General features: G+C 51.0%; 1 pseudogene; it reads left to right on the top strand.

The window, feature by feature from the left end:
- Positions 1 to 4,645: 4,645 nt before the first annotated feature.
- Positions 4,646 to 10,590, top strand: LOC131567056 (thrombopoietin receptor-like; annotated as a pseudogene).
- The last annotated feature ends 1,257 nt before the right edge of the window (positions 10,591 to 11,847 follow it).

Consider the following 11,847-nt stretch of genomic DNA (forward strand, 5'->3'; position numbering starts at 1 on the left):
TGTATGCTGCCTCCAGACACGTTAGCATTCTTACTTTCCTGCACTAGTTTAATCCCTAAGACTACCTGCTAGGTTACACACACAAAACTCAACACACTTTTCAACGGCTACAAAACTACTTTTTAACAAACCAGTTCACACACAACTCACTATAATTAAATATTTTGCTAAATTTCATTTCTTTTCCAACATTTCCCCCCTTTTGAGCATCCTTCAGTCCTGCTGCAAGGATGCTCAATCAACAGTAACATCTTCATAACGAGGTGGGGAGTGTTCCTCATTCTGCCGCCCGCGGGTCATCGCCTTCAGCAACCGGAGAGATCGCCTCTTTTCCTTTTCGATCACACCTAAGAGGCATCTATATACAATCCATATAGTCACTAGAAATACTAAAAACATTAGTACATATTGTATAGCAGACGTAATCCAGCCAGACAGGTGAAGCCCCAAAGAATCAAATACTGCTCCTATCCAATTATGCTGTGCTTCCTTTTCAATTTCCTTGGTTTTTGTTTCCAGTTCTGCCAGTTGAGAAATATCTTTCTCAACTTCAAGTGTAACATTTGGAATGTGTACACAGCAATGATCTATTCTCCTACTCAGGTAACCACAAACTCCATGCTCTTTTAACAGTAGCAAATCCAATGCCATTCTGTTTTGTAGTGTCATTCTTGATGTAGCTTGCAATTGCAAATTTAGATCTTTAAATCCCTTCTTAGTAGCTGCTGCCAACCTTTCTGTCTGTCCTAACAAATTGTTGAGCATTTCCCTGTTTCGATATGTCGCTACCGGAGGGAATAATGACTCCAATATCCATCCAAATTGCACTCCTGAGCCAGGTTCATGCCACTGCTCCTCTAGGGATTCTTCCCTCTTTCTGAGTCCTTTCCTTTGGATCAATCTATTCTGTTTCCAGTATGGACACAATGTGGGAAGCCCTAGGGTGATTTGTGTTACTGATCCATCTAGAGGTAAATGTGTGGTCCACTGTCCGTGTCCCAACACCCAGACTAAATTTCCAGGGCTATGCACAGTAGTAGATCTGCAATCTATAGGTCCATCCATGGACTCTCTGCTAACCGTGTGATCATACCCCCTACACTCGCATCCCCACTTTAATGCCATTTTCACCGGTACCAATCCAATTCGGTCTTCCGGTGTATCACATGTAAAAACCTCAGTACAATTCCAATCCTCTTTCTGCGGTCTGAACTCTGGGGAAGATGTAGACGTGAGAAGGGCCCTATAATGTGACTGATTCTTTAGTCCTGACCATTGGATGCACCATTGTACTTCCCCAAGGTAATTATAGTGTTCCAAAACACTAGGTCCCCATAATGTCTTCCAACTATTCCAGGTGTCAAAATTCTGTGTGACATTCTGACAACTCATCTCATTTCGTTGGGATTTCGTTCTTATTCGTGCCGTATTGCATGGCTCATCTATTGGGGTTGCAATTAAACACCTCCTGGTATTTTGAATCCAACCATAATGATTGGATTTCTTTTCACATTCCTCTCTAGTCATAGCCCGAATGGTCATACACAAATCTCTCCATACATCTACTGGTTTGGGAACTGACTGGCAGGACCATGAAACATTCTTGAATGTTTCAGGCATTTTGGTTACTGGTATTATTCCCCAGGGAATTGGTTCACCTGCAGCCTGTGGTAATGGCAGGCAAGCTGTTATTTTAGTCACATTCTGCATGATCCCAAAATCTCTGATTAATCCTACCACTAAGTTTTCCTGCTCAGCATTGCGTTCTATTGTATCATTAACCTCTCGTCTACTCCTTCTACCGTGTCTCTGTAAGGATAACATCATTCTGTCATGCCTCCACCATGCATTTCCTATTCTAGGATTAGTGACACTCGACCACCCACAACCTTTGCCTTCCTTCTCCCACCAACTGGTCCCGTCCTCTATTCTGTCCCAGGTCAGTTCCCTATTTTGCTTCTACCATTTGACCCAAAGGTTCCTTTGATATCTTGATCTTACTAGGAAGGAACAATTTATTCTGAGAGGTGGCCCATCTCACATGTCCACTGCCATTGATACTGGATTAATCTTTATGTTTTCAGCACGATCCCCTGTCCATGGCAAAACCCTCATACTCACTCTTTTGTAATCAAAACTATCCCGTATTTTGACCAAGCATGTATATTCTCCCGTATCGTTTGTGGTTACCTTGGTAAGATTCAGTACCGTGTTTCCTTGTTGTTTATCCTGATCCCAACCGACTCCTATCTTGCCTCGGCTTCTTTCAGCCCCCCGTTGCCATATTGCAATAACTTCACCGGCCTCAACTTTCTGGCTGTCAAAGATAACACAAGTTAATTGAACATCCATCCCTTCCATGACTGTAACCTTTGTTTCTTCAACCTGTACTAGAGTAGACCCTTGAACGGGTAATAGTCTCATGATCACTAGCAGTAATATAATTACGAAGGCGGCTTTGCGCGGAAGATCATCCGGGTTGGAGACACTATCTGGGTTTCCCACTGGAACGGTGCCTTCTTTACCCTGGTGTAATGGATCCAAGCATCCATCCCCTGGACCTTCACCGCCGTGTAGGTCGTCATCATCACCTGGTGGGGTCCGCTCCATGATTCCCGTAGCGAATCCGTGATCCACTTCTTGACGTACACCTGGTCCCCAGGCTGGATGTCGTGGACAGAATTCTCCAGCGTGAGCGGTCTATTTCACTGTAACGTATTTCTTAAAGAATTCTATTAAGTGACATAACATACTCTGCAATCGCCTGGTCCCCACTCACATGTACCTCCCATTTAATACAGTTGCATGATATGGTTTGCCATATAATATCTCATATGGACTTACGCCTACCTTTTCCCTTGGTTTAATTCGAATCCTGAGTAGGGCCAAAGGCAAAGCTTGAGGCCAGTGCAGTTTAGCTTCCTGGCAAATCTTTTTGATTTGTCCTTTCAGGGTTTGATTCATCCTTTCCACCTGCCCACTAGACTGAGGTCTCCAGGGGGTATGCAAATTCCAGGTTATATCTAACATTCGTGCTAATTCCTGCACTACCCCGGCTATAAAATGCGGACCCCAATCTGATGACAATCCTAAAGGTACTCCAAATCTTGGTATTATTTCTTTTAACAAGGTTTTTACCACCTCCTTAGCCTGATTAGTTCTACATGGAAAAGCTTCCGGCCACCCTGAGAATGTACATACGTACACTAACAAGTATCTGTATCCCTGTGCCCTAGGCAATTCAGAAAAATCAACTTGCCAGTAATCTCCTGGTTGTGGCCCAACTTGCAACTTTCCCATTTGTATTTGTCTCCTAACTACTGGATTATTTTTCAAACATACCGGGCACATTGCATTAACTCTTTTTGCCATTGTTAACATCTGATTAGAGATTATCTCATTCTTCAAAAATTTTACCAATACCTCTGCCCCCCAATGACATTTATTATGTTCTGATTCCAAAATAAATTTCATTATGTGGGTAGGTACCACTATTTGTCCCATTGGTGTAACGTACCACCCAAGTTGATTCTTCTGTGCCCCTAGCAAGTTTATTAGTTTTCCATCTTCTATTGAATATTTGGGCTCCTGATTCAGGTATGGGGTAGCCGGATTTGTTCTTACCGGTACCAATGCCATTTGAGTCCATACTTCCCGTGTCACTTGCGTGCTGTAACATCAGCAAATCGATTTCCTCTGTAAACGTCTCCTTCCGCAGTCTGATGTCCTCTAACATGCATTATTGCAACTGCTTTGGGACTGTGTATCGCATCCAGTAGCTGTAGCACTTCTTCCCGGTGCTTGATGTTGGTTCCCTGTGAATTCAAAAGCCCCCTTTCCTTCCATAATGCCCCATGTACATGAACCACACCAAAGGCATATTTAGAATCTGTCCAGATATTAACCCTTTTGTCCTTGCTCAAATACAGGGCTCTGGTGAGTCCAATTACCTCTCTCTTCTGGGCCGAAGTTCCAGGTAACAAAGCCCTTGCCTCTATTACCTGATCCAATGTTACCACTGCATACCCGGCATAGCGAGTCCCATTCTCGACAAAACTGGATCCATCAGTGTATAGTTCCCATTCAGGTTCTTCCAATGGTTCATCCTTTAGGTCGGGTCTGCGAATCCAGTTGTTTAGAGAAATATCCCACTGGCCTCTTCCAGGATCCCACCTTCTGGGTGAGGACCCCCAATGCCAGTTTTTGCCTCTCATTCACGTACAACTGGAATTCCTTGGTCAGGTCAGGGAGTCCTAGGGCTGGGGCCTCCTTTAGTGCCTGCTTCAATTCCTGGAAGGCCTTCTTTTGCTGTGTCGTCCACTCCAACCGATGCTGCTTCAAGGCCTCATATAGTGGCTTGGCTAGGAGACCGAAATTCATGATCCACAGTCGACACCATCCCACCATTCCTAGACAAGATCTCAATTCCTGATGGTTACGAGGCAAAGGAATAGCACATATTGCCTCTATTCGGTTTACTCCCAAATGTCTCTGCCCTTGTGTGATCTCACAACCGAGGTAAATAACGCTATTTTTGACCAATTGAGCTTTTTCCTTAGAAACCTGATACCCTGCTTGGCCAAGCATGTTGAGTAATTTAATTGTTAATTCCACGCACATTTCCCTTTCCTTAGTAGCCAGAAAAATGTCGTCCACGTACTGCAGGACTACATACAAGGATGGGGATATTGTTACCTGGGTTATCTTCCATTCCTCCAGCTCCTTGGCCAGTTGGTTTCCAAAAATAGTAGGGGAGCATTTAAATCCCTGTGGGAGTCTTGTCCACATAAGCTGCTTCTTTCTCCCAAAATCAGGACTCTCCCACTCGAAGGCAAAATATTTCCTACTCTCTACTGCCAGTGGGATGCAGAAGAAGGCATCTTTAAGGTCAATCACTGAGAACCATTTAAACTCCTCCGATACAGATGTTAACAAGGTATAAGGACTAGCAACAACTGGATGTATGTCTTTCACTATTTCATTAATAGCCCTTAAGTCCTGTACCAAACGGTACTTACCATTAGGTTTCTTTACTGGAAAAATTGGAGTATTATACTCCGATTCACATTCCTGTAATATTCCTTGAGCCAAAAATTGTTTAATTAACGGGGCTACTCCCCTCCTTGCCTCAAGCTTCAAGGGGTATTGCTCTATCCTCACTGGTCGGGCCCCTTCCTTTAGCTCCACCTTTACTGGCTGTGCAGCTTTAGATTTTCCGGGGACCCCTGACTCCCATACCCAGGGTACTACAGCCTGCTCAATTTCTTCTGGAATAGGAGAGGCATCCACTTCCTTGATTACAAAAATGCCTGCTATTTGTTCCTCAGGTATTTCCAATTTCACCCTTCCCCCTTCAAATATTATTTTCGCATTAAGTCGGGACAACAGGTCTCTGCCAAGAAGGGGTGTGGGGCAGTTTGGCATATACAAAAATTGGTGATCTAATTCCTTCCCCCCAAACCTAAGATTTAAAGGTTGTAAAAATGGTTGTTCCTCTAGCTTCCCTGTTGCCCCCACCACCTGTACCGTTGTGTCACTCAAAGGTCCCAATTGTCTATTGAGTACAGAATAAGTAGCTCCAGTGTCTACCATAAATTCTTGATCCTTTCCATCTATTTCTAAAACTACCCTTAAATCCTTTTCTAGTCAGCTTTGATTCTGATAGTTTCCCAAAACTAGTGCTTGAGCGACTTCTGCTGGTCCTCCTGTGAATCCTCCCACAGGAGCATTCCCCATTGGACCTGTCCTTAATCCCATGTTTCCCATGCCCATACCTCCTCTAACCGGGCATTCATTTTTCCAGTGTCCCAATTGTCGGCAAAACGCACACTGGTTTGGATCCAACCTCCCCATGTTAGGTGCAAACCCAAATCCTCCCCGACCTCTTGGCAACCCCCCTCTGTCCACGATTAGTTCCTCCTCGACCCCTAATGGGTCTTCCTCCTGCCCCTGTCTGTTGCATTACAGCCAGAATACTAGCTTGTTGTCTTTTTGCAGTTTCTTTTTCCCTGTTGTTGTATACCTTCCACGCTACCTCCAGCATTTTATCCAAACTTCTAGTATCCTCTCCTTCCAGCTTTAGTAACTTTTTCCTAATATCCTCTTGTGATTGCCCCCATAAACAACAAGGCCAATTGAAGTTTTCCTGATTGATCCTCTACATCTAAATTAGTAAACTTCCGAGCCATGTCTTTTAATCGTTCTAAAAAGGCAGACGGAGACTCATTCTTGTCCTGCTTGACCGAATACAACTTAGACCAGTTCATAGTCTTAGGTATTCCTGTCCTAATTCCTTCCACCAACAATTCCTGATATCGTTTTACAGCCCTTATTCCTCCCGTAGAGTTTGGGTCCCACTTAGGTTCCTCACTTGGTACCAATTCATCAACTGTCTCATTTAGTTGTCTCAACCGAATCTCCTCACGAGCCTTTTCTCTAGTGGCTCTAATAACCATTTCCTTTTCCGTGGAATCCATTATAGTATCTAATAATACCTGTAAATCATTCCACTCCGGATTCTGAGTCTTTATTACCATTTTAACCACCCTTGCCACCCTTTCAGGATCCTCCCGATAACTCCCCGCTGATTGCTTCCATATTACCAAATCCCCGGGGGAGAAAGGCACCTTTATAAGTATCCTTTCTCCCTGTGGTCCCACAGCTTCCCTTAACGGCGCAATTAACTGTGGCCCCTTCTGCCCCTTCCTTCCCTTGTGAGTCCGCCCTGCTAACGGAGTTCCTTTAACACTCTCATTCTTTTCTAAATCACCACCATCACTATCACTCTCACTAGATCCCGTTTTTATAGCTATATCCGCAGAGGGAGCAGGGGGCACATTAGGAGCAACCGGAACCCTCGGAGGTGCTATACAATAAGACAAATCTTCCTTGACTGAAGGATACAAATTACGCTCCTTTCTTTCTTTACATCCCACACACTCCCTTTCATCATTCACTTCTAAAACAAAAATACCGCATTCCTTTTGCCATTCCTCTTTCCGATATAAAACGAAAAACAAATCCAAATATGGTATTTCATCCCATTTCTCATTTCTCCTTAAAAATTGCATCAAAGATTCCATTATCCCCAATTCCAGTGTACCATTCACCGGCCATCCCACTTCCCCAATCTCATATTCAGGCCACCAATGATTACAATAATCTATCATTTTGCTTTTATCCAATTCTTGATAATACCCCTCACTTTTCCACCGTTTCAATATACAACCTAATGGTGTATTTCCAGGTATTTTACCATTGGCTTGCACTAAGGTTTTAAAAGTTTTAAAAGACATCATATGACAACCTTTAATTCCACTATTAATCCCAATAAACCAATATACCTTAAACCAATATACCTTCTCGCCGTCCTTCCCTAAAACAAACAGGAGGTGAGTTCCGGCCCTGCGTCCTTAGACGTCTTATGGCCGGAGCCTAGGCTTTTTTACCAACCACCAAATCCAAATCCAATTATCACCTTTTTCCAATATAAAGCACCTTCGGGCTCACCTTGGCAATTGTCCAACAGGCACGGGGTGTCGGGTACGACCGATTACTCCCCGAGAAGTGCTCGGTGCCGGCTTGGAGTGGATCGGGACGCGAACCGCCCCAGCAGCCCTTGGAGTCCTGCCGCGGTCGCCAGAAAACTGTTGCCCGATTGATAGATGACACAAAACTCGGATAAGTTTTGTGGGTGCTTTATTAAGGGCCCGGGGAACTGGGGGACTCACGTCCCAAAATCCGAGCCCCCAAATTCACGTGTGGGTGCTTCCCTCTTATACATGCGGTTCATAACAAAGTCTCCAAGAAACAGTTTCCCCGTTCCCCTTGCCTGGTCACAGACCCCTTGTGATACATTCTTTGGTTCACAAACAAGATCATTAATCCTCTGCTTATCTTATTCTAAGAGCATTGTATGCTGCCTCCAGACACGTTAGCATTCTTACTTTCCTGCACTAGTTTAATTATTTATTAAATCCCTAAGACTACCTGCTAGGTTACACACACAAAACTCAACACACTTTTCAACGGCTACAAAACTACTTTTTAACAAACCAGTTCACACACAACTCACTATAATTAAATATTTTGCTAAATTTCATTTCTTTTCCAGCACAAGCACATACCTACTCTACACACCGTGTATGAAGTATAGGGGACAATTCAGAACAATGTTCTCACCTCGCTGGTAACTGCCAAGCAAACCTGACGGAGGCTTCAAAGCAGGACCTCTGAATGGGACCCAGCCAGGTGTTGAATGGTGAAGAGTCCCTTCTCGTTCAGCTCCCTGAAAGGCAGAAGATTGATTTTTCTCTCCCCCAAGGCAGCACCCTCTGAAATGAGCAGCACTGGGACAGGTCCTTGGAGGTGTCAGGGATGGGCAGGGGCCTTTGGAGCCTGCAGTTGCTCCTCAGCTTGGCCCCTCTCCTGCAGAGGCTGGTCCAGGCCAACACTTGGGTGGTGCTCCGGGGCCTGGAGCCAGGGATGAGGCACCACATCCAGCTGTGCAGCAAGCCCGACGGTACCTCCATGGACGGCGTCTGGGGGCCCTGGTCACAGGCTCTGGCTGCAGAGACCCCCCACTCCTCCGGTGAGCAGCCATCCCCTCTGCAGGGTGCTGGCAGCAACAGCAGGGAGGCACCCACGCCTGGGGCTGCTGGGGTGGGGGTCCTGTTGTAGCAAGGTGTAACTCCCAAGTTTTGGGGGGCCAAGGGGAAGCAGCCCCCTCCCTGTCCTGGCTCTCCCTGCCCAGGAGACATCGGGCTGTGCTGCAGAACCCCTTACCTGCGGCACGAGCGCTGCGAGTGGAGCTGGGACCCTGCAGAGCCCCACAGCTCCCACCAGCTCCTCTACCGGCCACCTCTGAGCGGGGCTGGCACAAGGTAAGGGGCATGGCAGGCAGGTGGCACCCATGCAGGCACATCCCAGAGACCACTGGTCCTGCTGTGTCCCAATATCCCACACTGGGCCCCTTGCCCATGCCCTGCTCTGTCCTGCCCTTCCACCACCAATCTCATACCCCCTCACCACATTGCACCTCCAACTACAAGCAGCAGTAGCTTTCCTGGGGAAGAGCAGGAGGAATGCTGGCTGTGGGTTTGCTTTGGTGAGACTGACTGGCTCCCCACTCCTCCCACAGGGAAGATGCATGGCAACAGTGCGAGGAGGTAAGCAGGGGGGCACAGGGCACCTATGCCTGCACTTTCCAGCCCAAGGCTGGCAGTGCCATCTCTGTCCTGGTGAATGTCACCAGGACCCACATGCTGCCCACACTCAGCTACTTCAAGGAGCCCTTTTGGCTGCACCAGGCTGGTGAGTCCCAGTGCCACCGCAGCCCCTGCTTGGCTCACAGGGGACACAGTGTCCCATGTCCCGTTTCACAGGAGCGACGAATGCCTATCCCCAACACCAGCAATGCTCACAGATGCCCCACAGCTTGTGCAGGCAACAGTGTCGCAGGGCCGGCTGAGCGTGCAGCGGCTGCCGCCCCTGGAGCTGCCTGCAGAGCAGCTGGACTACCAGGTCCGCTATGCCATGGAGAAAAGCCATGACTGGAAGGCAAGGCCTGCCCAGGGAAGCCCGAGCAGCGCTGCCCTCCTCCGCTGCTGACACACGGCAGGCGCGGGCTCGGGCCAAGCGGGACCCGCCCCTTGGTGCCAGCCCACAGCAGCCATGCCTCCGCCTCGGCTCTGCCCCGCAGGTCCTGCAGGTTCCGCGAGCAGCGAGGAAAGAGGTCCTGGACCTGCGGCCAGGCTCCCGCTACCCCGCGCAGGTGCGGGCCCAGCCCAGCGGGCCGTGGTACCGGGGCAGCTGGAGCGCCGGGACCAAACCCGTTGTGGTTGATGCCGTGGCCGATGCGGGTAAGGGGCAGGGCTGGAGGCTGCGGCCGCAGGAGCCTCACGGCTGAGGGCAAGAGGCAGACAGTGCTGGAAATGGGGAGGGGGGCACGGGGCAGGGGGCTGCGAGGGGCTCAGAGATGGTGGCTCTGAGAAAGGCTACAGTTCCGGCATTCCTCCGCCGATGCAGGCTGGCTCAGCCCCAGTGTTACGGTGGTGCCGCTGCTCTTCTCAGCAGCGCTCCTGGGGCTGTGTTGCACCTTCCCCTCCCTCTACAGGTAAGGGCTGTGCCGGGGGCAGGCGGGGGGGTCCAGCACCAAGCCTGGGCACCTTGCATGGGGCATTAGGGCACCTCAAGTCTGAGGGTAAATTCGATGCCCCTTCCTGCGTACCCAGCAACATGAAGCCGAAACTCCGGCCGCCCGTTCCTGAGCTGCACCGTGCTCTGGGCAGCTTCCTCCAGGAAAGCAGCAAGCACGGCCAGGCCAGTGGGTGGGCAGGGCGACTCAGCTGCTCCCAGGGGCAGCTCGAAGGGCAGCCCCTACCCCGTCCACTCCATGTCGCCCCAGGCCATGCCTTCGAAAAGCAGCCGCCAGAGGAGACCGTCCTGCCCTGCCTGCTGGAGGTGCTGCCCGGCCCGCCGCCGGAGCACTCTGGGGGCCGCCTGTCCAGCACCGACATGGCCAACCAGTCCTACCTGCTCATGGGCGGCTGGGAGCCGCGGGCAGCCACGACCGCCCCCACCCCGCCATAAACTCCTGTTCCCCCCGAGCCCCCGCCTGGTCCCTCCTGCGGCGCCGCGCCCCCGGCGCGGATCGCCCCGCCTTAGCAAGACCTGGTCCCGCCTCCGCTCCCGCCCCCTCACTTCATGCGCGGAGCGCTCCGCCCCGTCCCGCGGCTCAGCCAATCGCGTTGCGTCGCGCGGCCGTCGCCGGGCAGTGCGCGGCCGTTGGGTGTGAAGCGGCCCAGCGGGGCCCCGTCCGCCCGCCGTTTGAAATGCTGCGGGGCGGGCGAGCGGCGGCGGCGCCGCGGAGGTGAGCGTGCCACAGGGCCGGAGAGGCGGCCTGCAGGCGCAGTCCCGAGCGGGGAGGCTGTGGTGAGGCGGGCAGGGGAAGGGAGAATGTTGCTTATCGGAGGGAGCCCCAAAGAGCGGCTGGAAGAGGTGCCGGCTGATCAAGGACCCCCGAGGAGCGGAGGGAGGGAGGGCGTATCGGCTGACGGACTGTCCCGAGGAGCGGCTGGGGAGAGTGGGGGTGTGCGTTGGCGGGCAGGAGCGGCCGCAGCGCTTGCACGGTCCGGTGGGGGGAGGCCGGCGGGGCTGTCGGAGCAGGCTCAGCCCGGCCGCTGGGCACGGCTAACCCCGCCCGCCCGCAGGACCACGGCGCAGTTCCTGTTGGAGGCGGACCTGCACGGGCTGCTGAAGCTGGACACGCTGATCCCGACCGCGCCGCCTGCGCCATGGCAGCGCAAGGCCAAGGAGAGCGGCCCCGGGCCCAGCCCCGTCGGCGTGTGGCCCGTGAAGCCGGGCAATCGCTCCCACAGCTCCAGCAAGACGCCGTCCACGACAGCCGGTGAGCGCCGGCCACCGGCGGCAGAGGTTGAGTGCGGGAGCCTCGCCCAGGCTGCTTGTCCGTAGCCATGGGGCTCTGGGCTCCCTGCCACGCTGCCCTACCGGCTGCTGCTCTGGCAGGAGGAGGTGGGCTGTGCTCCTGACAGCCACCCACCTCCTTGCCAGCATGAGGGGCAGAGCTCTGAGCACTGGGGCTGGCGAGCTGCTGTTTGCCCAGCTGAGCCTTGCTGGCACAGCTGTATGCTAGGACGAGTGTGGGCGGGACTGTCAGCTGACAGCTTTACATCCTGTGAGCGCTTTTGTATCTTCCCCTTATCTCTGGACTCTGGAATTGTTGCACTAGACCCAAGGAGTTGCACCACACTGTCCCTAACCAACTTGGTGGCAGGGAGGAAAATATAAGTTAGTTGTGACTGTGTGGCATGAGACCTCAGAGTCCTA

Source organism: Ammospiza caudacuta, chromosome 22 (genome assembly GCF_027887145.1).
Source record: "Ammospiza caudacuta isolate bAmmCau1 chromosome 22, bAmmCau1.pri, whole genome shotgun sequence".
Classification (NCBI taxonomy): Eukaryota; Metazoa; Chordata; class Aves; order Passeriformes; family Passerellidae; genus Ammospiza; species Ammospiza caudacuta.